This window comes from Oncorhynchus nerka, linkage group LG3, assembly GCF_034236695.1.
Source record: "Oncorhynchus nerka isolate Pitt River linkage group LG3, Oner_Uvic_2.0, whole genome shotgun sequence".
Lineage (NCBI taxonomy): Eukaryota > Metazoa > Chordata > Actinopteri > Salmoniformes > Salmonidae > Oncorhynchus > Oncorhynchus nerka.
This window is the reverse complement of record NC_088398.1, coordinates 25,059,395-25,071,281: the sequence shown is the minus strand read 5'-3', so window position 1 is coordinate 25,071,281 and position 11,887 is coordinate 25,059,395. Positions and strand designations below refer to the sequence as shown.

The 11,887-nt window shown below is 41.1% G+C and overlaps 1 protein-coding gene across 2 annotated transcripts in view; it reads left to right on the top strand.

The window, feature by feature from the left end:
• The first annotated feature begins 972 nt into the window (after nucleotides 1-972).
• Nucleotides 973-11,887, top strand: part of rspo1 (R-spondin 1) — a 30,126-nt gene continuing 19,211 nt past the window's right edge. For both annotated transcript variants that reach the window (XM_029627544.2, XM_029627535.2), the window contains exon 1: nucleotides 973-1,451. The gene's annotated coding sequence lies outside the window, so the exon portion shown is untranslated. The remainder of the gene's footprint in view (nucleotides 1,452-11,887) is intronic.

Below are 11,887 nucleotides of genomic sequence, written 5' to 3'. Positions count from 1 at the left end.
TTAAGTGTTATCAGCTACTGCAAATAAAATGACAGATGCACAACTACCATGGACGATATATTTTGGCTACTATCCTAGATAATACGAGAAAGGTAGCACTTTTGGTAAATTACAACTTTTGTATCCTGTATAGCCTTTGGCTATGAGTAGAAAACATTGCCCCTCAAATTCATCCAGTATGTACTCTAGGATGATAGCATGGTAATGGCATAGCCTAGCTTGTAACCAAACGTTGTTACCTCAATACTATTTAATTTAACAATTCAAATCGGCAGTTAATATTAGCCTACCACAAATATGGCCAATTCTAAAAAAGAAAAAACCACAAATATGGCCAAGTCTAAAAAAATAACATAAAAAAAAATAAACGAGCACCTAACTCAACATTTGAATGGTGATTTCGATTTGGGCATAGTCTACATTTCTTTTGCATTTTTTGCACCGTTCTTACCCTGCGCCAAAAATGCTCCTCGACGCGCTGGCAGAAAACAGACGTCTAGGAGATATATAAATGATCAAATGTATTCTATAGTCTTATTAGTGTAGGTCTAGTTGTCAGTAAAAATGACTAGGTCTGTGCACAGCCACTAAAGATTATGTATTTAAAAGTAAAGTCAAAATATAATATATTTTTAGGAATGAAAATATTATCGTTATAAAATTCGTTTGGCCCGTAAAATAAGATTGTATCCAATCGGTTGTCGAAATATGCCTAATTTAAATGTCTCACTTTAAGCGTAAACCAATCCAGCTGGGCAAGGCTTGATGGCCGAACGTTACGGATATTTTTTCGTGCTTCATTACAACACAGATTAGCACTAATGGGATTTTCCAAGATTTGATGACATTAACAAACAGTACACTCCAACTGAGTTCCACCTCTGGTTTTTCGTCTCGCAGTCTGTGTGAGTTTGAGGGGTGGGGCCAACTCAACTTCATGCATGCGGAGACTCCGGCAATAGATGGGGTTGGACGCAAATAACCCAGGATTATGAGTGACTTGTCTGAGTTGGAAGGTTTCCGACGCTTAAAAGTGGATTTATGTGGAAATTGCATTAAGAGAGTGATTTACTATCAAGAGCCTTCTTATAAATAACTGCGCTGACTGAAAGAAATAGCAAAATACATACAAACATTTTTCAGTGGATTCATTTGAAAGATTACTTTCTCATTTTATTTGAAATGAGTTGCAGATTTTTGAATTGCCATAAATAATGCACATGGAGAGTCCAAATGTTTGATGGCAACATAAATTGCCAACTGATAAAATACAACAAAGGGAATGATTTGTCTCTCTATAATGATGATGGATCTCTTTCCCATCTCATGTGGAGGTGTCATGTAGGAGGAGTTCTTTGAAACCAAACAAGTTACGAATTTTCCCTTATAAAATAGGAAATTGAGACCCGACACCTCACTGGATCTCACCATAAGAGGTTCGCAATGCACAGGTAGGTGGAATATTAAAATATGTTATTCCGCTGTGTATTCTGTTTGACTGGATTACTGATAATGCATTTTGGAATAGTTTAGATCTCTGTAATTATGGGAAATATTATGGGATCTCTAAGTAATATGGGAAATATTATGGGATCTCTAAGTAATATGGGAAATAAATTATATCATCATCATTAAATGTAAATCATCTAAATTACATATTTATTAGGCTAGCCTATTAGCCTACTATGGCTTAATTAGCTTTTAATTAATGATGAATAATAGGCCTACCTCTAATAAACAACCCTCATTTAAATGTCAAAATGAAAGTATTTTTGAAGTGTTATTATTATGATGTTTTTTTTCATTATGGCAATCATGTTAGTATTCAACTTTTCAAATGTCAGTGACATTGAATTGGATCTTGTTTTATTTTGTCTGCTGTTATTATGTAGAACCAGGTCAGGTGTAAGGAAAAATAGTGTTTGTCTGAACAATATATTTTCTGTTATTAACACTCAAAAATGCATTTTCGAAAGAGGAATCATCTAATTTTCAGTAACCTATGTGCATGAGGAACCCCGTGATGTTTAATAAAATAGATTTCTCACTTTTTCTGGAAAGAAATCTGAAATTTGAGACATCCTAAATGCCTCCGTTTGTATCCATTAGGGGTGCCCTGATTGTATGGTGGCATGCTTTTGGTTCTGCTGGTCGCTATTCAAGCATATTTAGGGAATAGAGTGCGCAGAAATTGAGCATTTATTTTGGCACTCCACATGTGGCAGCAGCAATTTGGCAGTTAATTAAAACAGCACTGGCCTCTTTTATCTCCCTCTCTCCTTCTTGCTCTCCTCGTTCTCCCTCTCTTTCTTTCTCTCCGTTTTTCTGTATCTGTCTGTCTCTGTCTGCTTCTCCACCAGTCTTACATAAATACTGACCCCTTGAGTTCCGCTTCAAAGAGAGAGTGATAGGAAAGGTGGGAGACAGACAATTGGAGACTGAGATTATGGTAGAGAGAGATGCTGGAGTGGACTGGGGCAGGTGGAGATCTCCAATAGATTTTATTTTCTCTTCAGAAGACCATTGTAGGCAGCTGAAAGTCAGCATGGTGTGCTAGCATGTGCAGCATGCAGACACACAGTGCAGCTAACCCTGACTGCTGGCGCCCCATAGACTATGAGTGCGTTTGAAAGGGCAGGGTGGTGCTGGTAACACAGGAATTCTCCTCCTTGTAGATCTCAGAGGGAGCTACCAGACAAGGAGTTGGAGGAGGAAGTAAGGAAGGAAGGAAGGAGAGAGATCTACTGTACTGTACAGAGCAGGCAGTCCTGTAGTGTTATAGTCAACATCTGTAGCACATTTTACCCAGCATTCCCTGTACAGGAAGTGATTACCCAAATGGGCTGTGGAGGCTCCTGAAGCATTCCAGTGGCAGAGCCAGGTGTTTTTCGGCACACGTGCACATGCAGATGCCATGCATGGTGCTACTACTACCTGCTGCTTTAGATTAGAGAGTGTTGATGGTGCTGAGCAGTCTTTCGGGCCTAGAACATGAAGGAGAGTGACTACTGATAACGCTTTCCTACCACCTACAGTTGAAGTCAGAATGTTACATACACTTAAGTTGGAGTCATTAAAACTCGTTTTTCAACCACTCCACAAATTTCTTGTTAACAAATTATAGTTTTGGCAAGTCAGTTATGACATCTACTTTGTGCATGACACAAGTAATTTTTCCAACAATTGTGTACAGACAGATTATTTCACTTATAATTCACTGTATCACAATTCCAATGGGTTAGAAGTTTACATACACTAAATTGACTGTGCCTTTAAATAGCTTGGAAAATTCCAGAAAATTATGTCATGGCTTTAGAAGCTTCTGATAGGCTAATTGACATCATTTGAGGTAATTGGAGGTGTACCTGTGGATGTATTTCAAGGCCTACCTTCAAACTCAGTTCCTCTTTGCTTGACATCATGGGAAAATCAAAAGAAATCAGCCAAGACCTCCACAAGTCTTGGGGGCAATTTTCAAATACCTGAAGGTACCATGTTCATCTGTACAAACAATAGTACGCAAGTATAAACACCATGGGACCACGCAGCCGTCATGCCGCTCAGGAAGGAGACGCGTTCAAATCATTCCCAAAACAACAGCAAAGGACCTTGCGAAGATGCTGGAGGAAACAGGTACAAAAGTATCTATATCCACAGTAAAACGAGTCCTATATTGACATAACCTGAAAGGCCGCTCAGCTAGGAAGAAGCCACTGCTCCAAAACTGCCATAAAAAAAGCCAGACTATGGTTTGCAACTGCACATGGGGACAAAGATCGTATTTTTTGGAGAAATGTCCTCTGATCTGATGAAACAAAAATAGAACAGTTTGGCCATAATGACCATCATTATGTTTGGAGGAAAAAGGGGGATGCTGGCAAGCCGAAGAACACCATCCCAACTGTGAAGCACGGGGGTGGCAGCATCATGTTGTGGGGGTGCTTTGCTGCAGGAGCGACTGGTGCACTTCACAAAATAGATGGCATCATGAGGGAGGAAAATTATATGGATATATTGAAGCAACATCTCAAGACATCAGTCAGGAAGTTAAAGCTTGGTCACAAATGGGTCTTCCAAATAGACAATGACCCCAAGCATACTTCCAAAGTTGAAGCAAAATGGCTTAAGGACAACAAAGTCAAGGTATTGGAGTGGCCATCACAAAGCCCTGTCCTCAATCCTACAGAAAATGTGTGGGCAGAACTGAAAAAGTTTGTGCGAGCAAGGAGGCCTACAAACCTGACTCAGTTACACCAGCTCTGTCAGGAGGAATTGGCCAAAATTCACCCAATTTATTTTGGGAAGCTTGTGGAAGGCTACCCAAAATGTTTGACGCAAATTAAACCATTTCAAGGCAATGCTACCAAATACTAATTGAGTGTATGTAAACTTCTGACCTACTGGGATGAAAGAAATAAAAGCTTAAATAAATAATTCTCTCTACTATTATTCTGACATTTAACATTCTTAAAATAAAGTGGTTATCCTAACTGACCTAAGACAGGACATTTTTACTTGGATTAAATGTCAGGAATTGTGAAAAATTGAGTTTAAATGTATTTGGCTAATGTGTGTGTAAACTTCCGACTTCAACTGTATATCCTCACTATCATTGCTTCTCTCCCTCTCTTCCTTTCTATCTACTCTCCTCACTCACTCACTCACTCACTCACTCACTCACTCACTCACTCACTCACTCACTCACTCACTCACTCACTCACTCACTCACTCACTCACTCACTCACTCACTCACTCACTCACTCACTCACTCACTCACTCACTCACTCAATTTTGGCATGGGAAACATATGTTTACATTGCCAAAGCAAGTAAACATAATTTCCCCATTTTGTCACCAAAGCCCCATATACCACCCACCACTGTGACCTGTATCCTCTCGTTGGCTGGCCCTGGCTAGATATTCATCGCCAAACACACTGGCTCCAGGTCATCTATAAGTCTTTGCTAGGTAAAGCTCCGCCTTATCTCAGCTCACTGGTCACCATATCAACACACACCCGTAGCACACGCTCCAGCAGGTATATCTCACTGGTCTTCCCCAAAGCCAACACCTGCTTTGGCCGCCTTTCCTTCCAGTTCTCTGCTGCCAATGACTCGAACCAATTGCAAATATCGCTGAAGTTGGAGACTTATATCTCCCTCACTAACTTTAAGCATCAGCTATCTGAGCAGCTTACCGATCGACGCACCTGTACACAGCCCATCTGTAAATAGCCCATCCAACTACCTACTTCATCCTCATATTGTTTTTATTTACTTTTTTGTTGCTCTTTTGCACACCAGTATTTCTACTTGCACATCATCTGCACATCTATCACTCTAGTGTTAATTTTCTAAATTGTAATTACTTCGCTACTATGGCCTATTTATTGCCTTACCTCCTTACTCCATTTGCACACACTGTATATATATTTTTCTATTGTGTTATTGACTGTACTTTTGTTTATGCCACATGTAACTCTGTGTTGTTATTTTTTGTCGCACTGCTTTGCTTTATCTTGGCCAGGTCGCATTTGTAAATGAGAACATTTTCTCATCTGGTCTACCTGGTTAAATAAAGGTGAAAAAATAACATTACATTTTTTTTTATAAACAAAAGTGAAATAAACAATCAAAAACTAACAGCAAACATTACACTCATAATAGTTTAAAAGGAATAGACACATTTCAAATGTCTTATTATGGCTATGTACAGTGTTATAACTATGTGCAAATAGTTAAAGTACAAAAGGGAAAATAAATAAACATAAATATGAGTTGTATTTACAATGGTGTTTGTTCTTCACTGGTTGCTCTTTTCTTTTGGCAACAGAGGTCCTGAGCATTCTGGAGCAGGTTTTCATCAAGGATCTCTCTGTAATTTGCTCTGTTCATCTTTGCCTCGATCGTGACTAGTCTCCCAGTCCCTGCTGCTGAAAAACATCCCCACAGCATGATGCTGCCACCACCATGCTTCACCGTAGGGATGGTGTCAGGTTTCCTCCAGGCAGTGTTGTGAAGTACTTAAGTAAAAAATACTTTAAAGTACTACCTAAGTATTTTTTTTTGTTGGTGTCTTTACTTTACTATTTTTATTTTTGACTTTTGCTTTGTACTGGAGTACTTTTTACTCCATACATTTTCCCTGACACCCAAAAGTACTTGTTACATTTTGAATGCTTAGCAGGACAGGAAAATGGTCCAATTCACACGCTTATCAAGAGAACATCCCTGGTCATCCCTTCCCATTCTAGATGGAATTTGTATTTGTTGTCCTGGTATGTGGACCTTTTTTGGAACACCATTATTTTTGTCTTACTGAGATTTACTGTCAGGGGCCAGGTCTGACAGAATCTGTGTAGAGGTTCTAGGTGCTGCTGCGGCCCCCCTTGGTTGGGGACAGAAGCACCAGATCTTTAGCAAACAGTGGACTCTCTCTCTCTCTCTCTCTCTCTCTGTTTATGCTGGACTGTTGTCTCGAGGCAGCTGGCCATTGTGTTTGTCTCCCCTACCATCGACCTGTGGGCGGGTTTGGCTAATGCGACTGGAGCTTACAGCTCGGAGGCAGAGATGGGAGTATAATAAAATAAAAGTAAATCAAACATTGATGTACTGTATGCCTGGGTGAAAGTGCACATAACCTCCCTGTTTCTTCGCTGCCTGCAGTTGTTGAACCAAATGATCTGGATCTGAATCCAAAGAAAAAAAGAAAAAAAAGGCCCAGTTAAAAGCCCTTACACTGGAGCTAATCTCTCCATTCGGTGCCTATGTGGCAGGCACCACCTAGCAGTAATTTCATTATATTACAAACATAGGAGGTGTGTTGGAGTCCATAAGTTGCACCAGAGCAGGCTCTGTAGGCTGCCACAGTTTGTAGGTGTTTCCCTGTGTCTGTGTGGAAGCAGAGGAAGGCAAGGCAGCTTGTGGGGAGGACAGGGCCTGAAATTTTGGGAGTGGAACGAAACGCTTGTGTGTACTCTTACTTTATTCAGTGCTTTAACACAGGTTGTGTTTATCGCCTGTTTACTGCTCGGCTCTTTTTCATTGTCTCACTCACACTTGCTGCTGATTGCAACTGCCAGAGTTATCTTTCCCTCATAAAGTAGTGTCTAGTGTTCTGGGTTTAAAGGTGCACTATGTAGAAATCTCTCTGCCATTTCATTGTTGCTAAAATTCTAATAGTTCACATAATTTCAGTTTATGTGACAAAACAAGCAAGTGTAGAGAATCATTGTACCATCTAAACCGCTGTGAAATATATTTTCCGTAACCAAAAATAATGTATTTTCAGCTATCTGAAGTAAAAGATGCATAAGCGAAACTTAAGAACAGGAAGCATAGAAATGGCGCACATAGAACAGTTCCACCGCTTCTTAGACTTGCTTTTAATGAGAATGATAGCTAGAACTCATATTTCTATGTGAATTTGGTTGGGTAGCCCAAAGAGTTACATATTGCAGCTTTAAAATGGAAAAATATGATAGAGAGCTAAAGACAGTTTTTGAAAATATTGTTGGATTTAGGTGCAGTTTTTAGGGAGTTTTAGAGTAAAGTGGAGTGGAGTGGAGATGTCTGTTTTGGCTTAATGATTCTACAGTATAAGCAGTGCTTGATTTAGGCAGGAGATCACCGGAACTTAGTATCGGCACCTCTGATTTTCTATTGCTTGAGTTCTTGCACCTGTTACAGAATAATATTATTAGCTCAAAAGTATTGCTGAGTCCCTGAACCTAATTCAGTCCAAGTCAAACACTGAGCATAAGTATGTGTCTGATTTTAGGACCCCAAAATGTACAGTGTTCTGGGAGTCACAATCAGAACATTGGTTTTGGCTAACCATAATAATCAGGACTATTTGAATGCACTTTTGGTCTCTTGAATGTCATTGAATTAACTTAATTTACATTATGCAATAGAGTATGGTACAGTGTCACTCCATTACTGCTTTACTGAGCTCACATTTTCTTGTACTGCTCCTACCACATCAGCCAGTGAATTAGGCCTCTGAGATCTAAATTACGTTGTCTTGACAGGTTCATCGGTAGGCTAGGTTTCTGACTCTGAGCTCTGTGTAGTGGCACTTTCTCAGTTTCGACAAATTCCCAGAGGGCGGGAGCTCCCTTTCACTGGAGCCTGCCTGATTTAATAATTGATTCATCAAAAGGACTTACAAAGCAGGGCAATTGAATCTCCTGACTATTTGATGAGGGAGTTCAGTTCCATTCAGATGAATGGAGCCGGCTGTGAAGAAGGGGACACAGTGCTTGTGTCTGTTTAATGGATGAGGGAACCGAGACAGAGCACATAGAAAACTGTCAAGAAATGGCACTGTGGCCCCAGAGTAGCTCAGTGAGATGTTCCTCATATCCAGAGGACAGGTCAGCTGTCAATGTGGAAGGATGACTCTCATGTTGTCATGTTGTGTGTTTTGTGTCCATCTTGCTCTTCATCTGTTTTACTGTCTTATCACTCTACGTATTTTCAACCATCTTTCGTCCTCATATCTCTCACGCTCTCTCACACGCTGCACTCTCTCTCGTTATCTCTCTCTCTCTCTCCTCTCTAGCACCCCTTCTCTCTCTATCTGAGTATCAGTCGTCCGTTGCCACTTCTAGGCTTATCGCCACGCCGTAATATAAAGGTAGGACATGGATGGGACAGAGTGTGCTTCATCGGCAGGTAGTAAAACGTCGTAGGCGGAGTGCGGTGTGAAACATCTCTTAAATTACTCAGCCCTGGTCTGGACGTGTTGTTCTAGGTTGTTCATTCCCCTGGTCCAGGACATGTCCCCCTTGCTCTCCAAGCATCCCTCTCAATTAACAAACCTTATCGTTTTTGGCTCTCGACAGTAAATATAGGGGTAGGTGTTGAAGAAATGTCTCTAATATTCACCTCAAAAGGCAAATAAACCCGGGCAGCAGCAGAGGAGAAAGCTGGGGTGCAGGTGGGTGTTTTTGGAGATCATTTAAAAAATGTTTTAAATCCTTAAGCTGGTTAACTGAGATCTTTGACATGGCTTGGCAAGGCTAGTCTGCCTAAAGGAGTATTTAGGGTGTCAAACTGTTTGTCCGTATGCATGTGGACCACAGTATGCGCAATTGCCTTCATACTGTGTGCTGCTGTGGTGTGTTAGTGTGTGTGCCTGTTGTTGTTCTGTTTCAGCTTCTTTGCTGTGTGTGTGTTTGAATTTTGACGTTTTATTAGTCGTATGTACAGGATACACATGGTATACGCCATCCAACGAAATCCTTACTTGCAGGTTCCTTCTCGACAATGCAACAACAATAAGAACTAATAAAACATGAGAATATGAACATAAAGTAAATGGCTCAGTAGAATATAATACATATTTTAGCATAAGTATAATACAAGAGGGCACAATTTACAGTCCAATATTTACACGTGTTTTGGGGAGCAAGTATTTAAATTGTGCAGTATATAGCAATCATAATAAGGGTCTGGTAGCAGCAGTTGTGATGTGTGTGTGTGTGTATAGCATGAATGTGTGTGTTTGTGTGTGTGTGTGTGTGTGTGTGTGTGTGACTTCTTCACATACTAACTCGCCGCAACAGAGGGACCCAGTCAGCGGCCCTTAATCTCAGAGACTCCCCTCGGAGAGACACTCTTATTCATCATGATGGACGAGACCCCTTAATTAAATACTGTCCCTGCTCACATTAATATTGTTTTACAATAGCAAGACATTTTTACACAAATGGGCTCACTGGGGAGGGGCTGTCTGGTCGATCTCAGCCACACTGGCTATCAATCTGGATTCATGTTCTGCCGTGTAGTTCAAATCAAATCCAATGTTATTTGTCAAATACACGTGGTTAGCAGATGTTCATGCGAGTGTAGTGAAGTGCTTGTGCTTCTAGATCCGACCGTGCAGTAATATCTAACAAGTAATCTAACAATTTCACAACAACTACCTTATACACACAAGTGTAAAGGAATGAATAAGAATATGTACATAAAAATATATGGATTAGCGATGGCCGAACGACATAGGCAAGATGCAGTAGATGGTATAGCGTACAGTATATACATATGAGATGAGTAATGTAGGGTATGTAAACATTATATAAAGTGGCATTGTTTAAAGTGGCTAGTGATACATTTATTACATCCAATTTTTATTATTAAAGTGGCCCGAGATGAGTCAGTATGTTGTCAGCAGCCACTCAATGTTAGTGATGGCTGTTTAGTAGTCTGATGGCATTGAAATAGAAGCTGTTTTTCAGTCTCTCGGTCACAGCTTACACGATCTCGCCTTCTAGATGATGGGGTGAACAGGCAGTGGCTCGGGTGGTTGTTGTCCTTGATGATCTTTTTCGCGTTCCTGTGACATCGGGTGGTGTAGGTGTCCTGGAGGGCAGGTAGTTTGCCCCCGGTGATGCGTTGTGCAGGCCTCACTACCCTCTGGAGAGCCTTACGGTTGTGGGCGGAGCAGTTGCCGTACCAGGCGGTGATACAGCCCGACAGGATGCTCTCGATTGTGCATCTGTAAAAGGTTGTGAGTGTTTTTGGTGACAAGCTGAATTTCATCAGCCTCCTGAGGTTAAGAGGCGCTGCTGCGCCTTCTTCACCAGGCTGTCTGTGTGGGTGGACCATTTCAGTTTGTCCGTGATGTGTACGTCAAGGAACATAAAACTTTCCGCCTTCTCCACTACTGTCCCGTCAATGTGGTTAGGAGGCTCCTTTGTTTTGTTGACATTGAGTGTGAGGTTCCTTTCCCGACACCACACTCCGAGGGCCCTCACCTCCTCCCTGTAGGCCGTCTCGTTGTTGGCAATCAAGCCTACCACTGTAGTGTCGTCTGCAAACTTGATGATTGAGTTGGAGGCGTGCCTGGGCACGCAGTCATGGGTGAGCAGGGAGTACAGGAAAGGGCTGAGAACGCACCCTTGTGGGGCCCCAGTGTTGAGGATCAGCGGGGTGGAGATGTTGTTTCCTACCCTCATCACCTGGGGGCGGCCCGTCAGGAAGTCCAGGACCCAGTTGCATTAATGCCACGTGGATGTATGGTTCATTTTTCATTCCAGTCCTCCTTAGTTTATTAAGGCAGGGTAGCCTAGTGGTTAGAGTGTTGGGCTAGTAACCGGGAGGTTGCAAGTTCAAACCCCTGAGCTGACAAGGTACAAGGTACAAATCTGTCGTTCTGCCCCTGAACAGGCAGTTAACCCACTGTTCCTAGGCCGTCATTGAAAATAAGAATTTGTTCTTAACTGACTTGCCTAGTTAAATAAATATAAAAAAATACAGAGTTCACTGGATTACACTCTGTGTTTTAATTTATCTGGATTCTTTGCACAGCCACTTGAGATTAGGGTCAGAATTGGAGGCTAAACTGCCTGGCGGGGTTGTGGCAGTAATGTAAGAAAAGCATGGTAAGATCTAGCTGGGATTCTTGCAGGTTTGATTCAAACTTTCTTTAGGGACACTATAGTGCGTGTTAGGGACATTATAGTGTATTGTAGGGATATTATAGGTCATTATAGAATGTTAAAGGGTGTCTGCACTTCCTGATTTGGCCTCGTTTTCGATTTGGTTAATTATGAAATGCTAGCGGCCATGACTGAAGTTGGTTTTGTGGTGTGTATTGATGTGCATGTCTCGTGTTTGTTTGCAGGTGGGAAGAGATAGCTCAATTATTTTGACAATTAGCTTCAGTTGGCTGGTGTGAAACTGTGGCAAAATTGGCTTGACTTTGGATAGCCTATCTCTGAGGCTCTTTAGGGACCGTCAATAAATTACAATAAATTACACAATGTAAATGAGACAATATTTTCATGTTGCACACCTTTTTTGTTTTTTTCATTAAATGCTTTCGTTATTTGTATATGGATTTTTAAGTCATTGGAATTTGGAGCAATTGGAATTTTTAC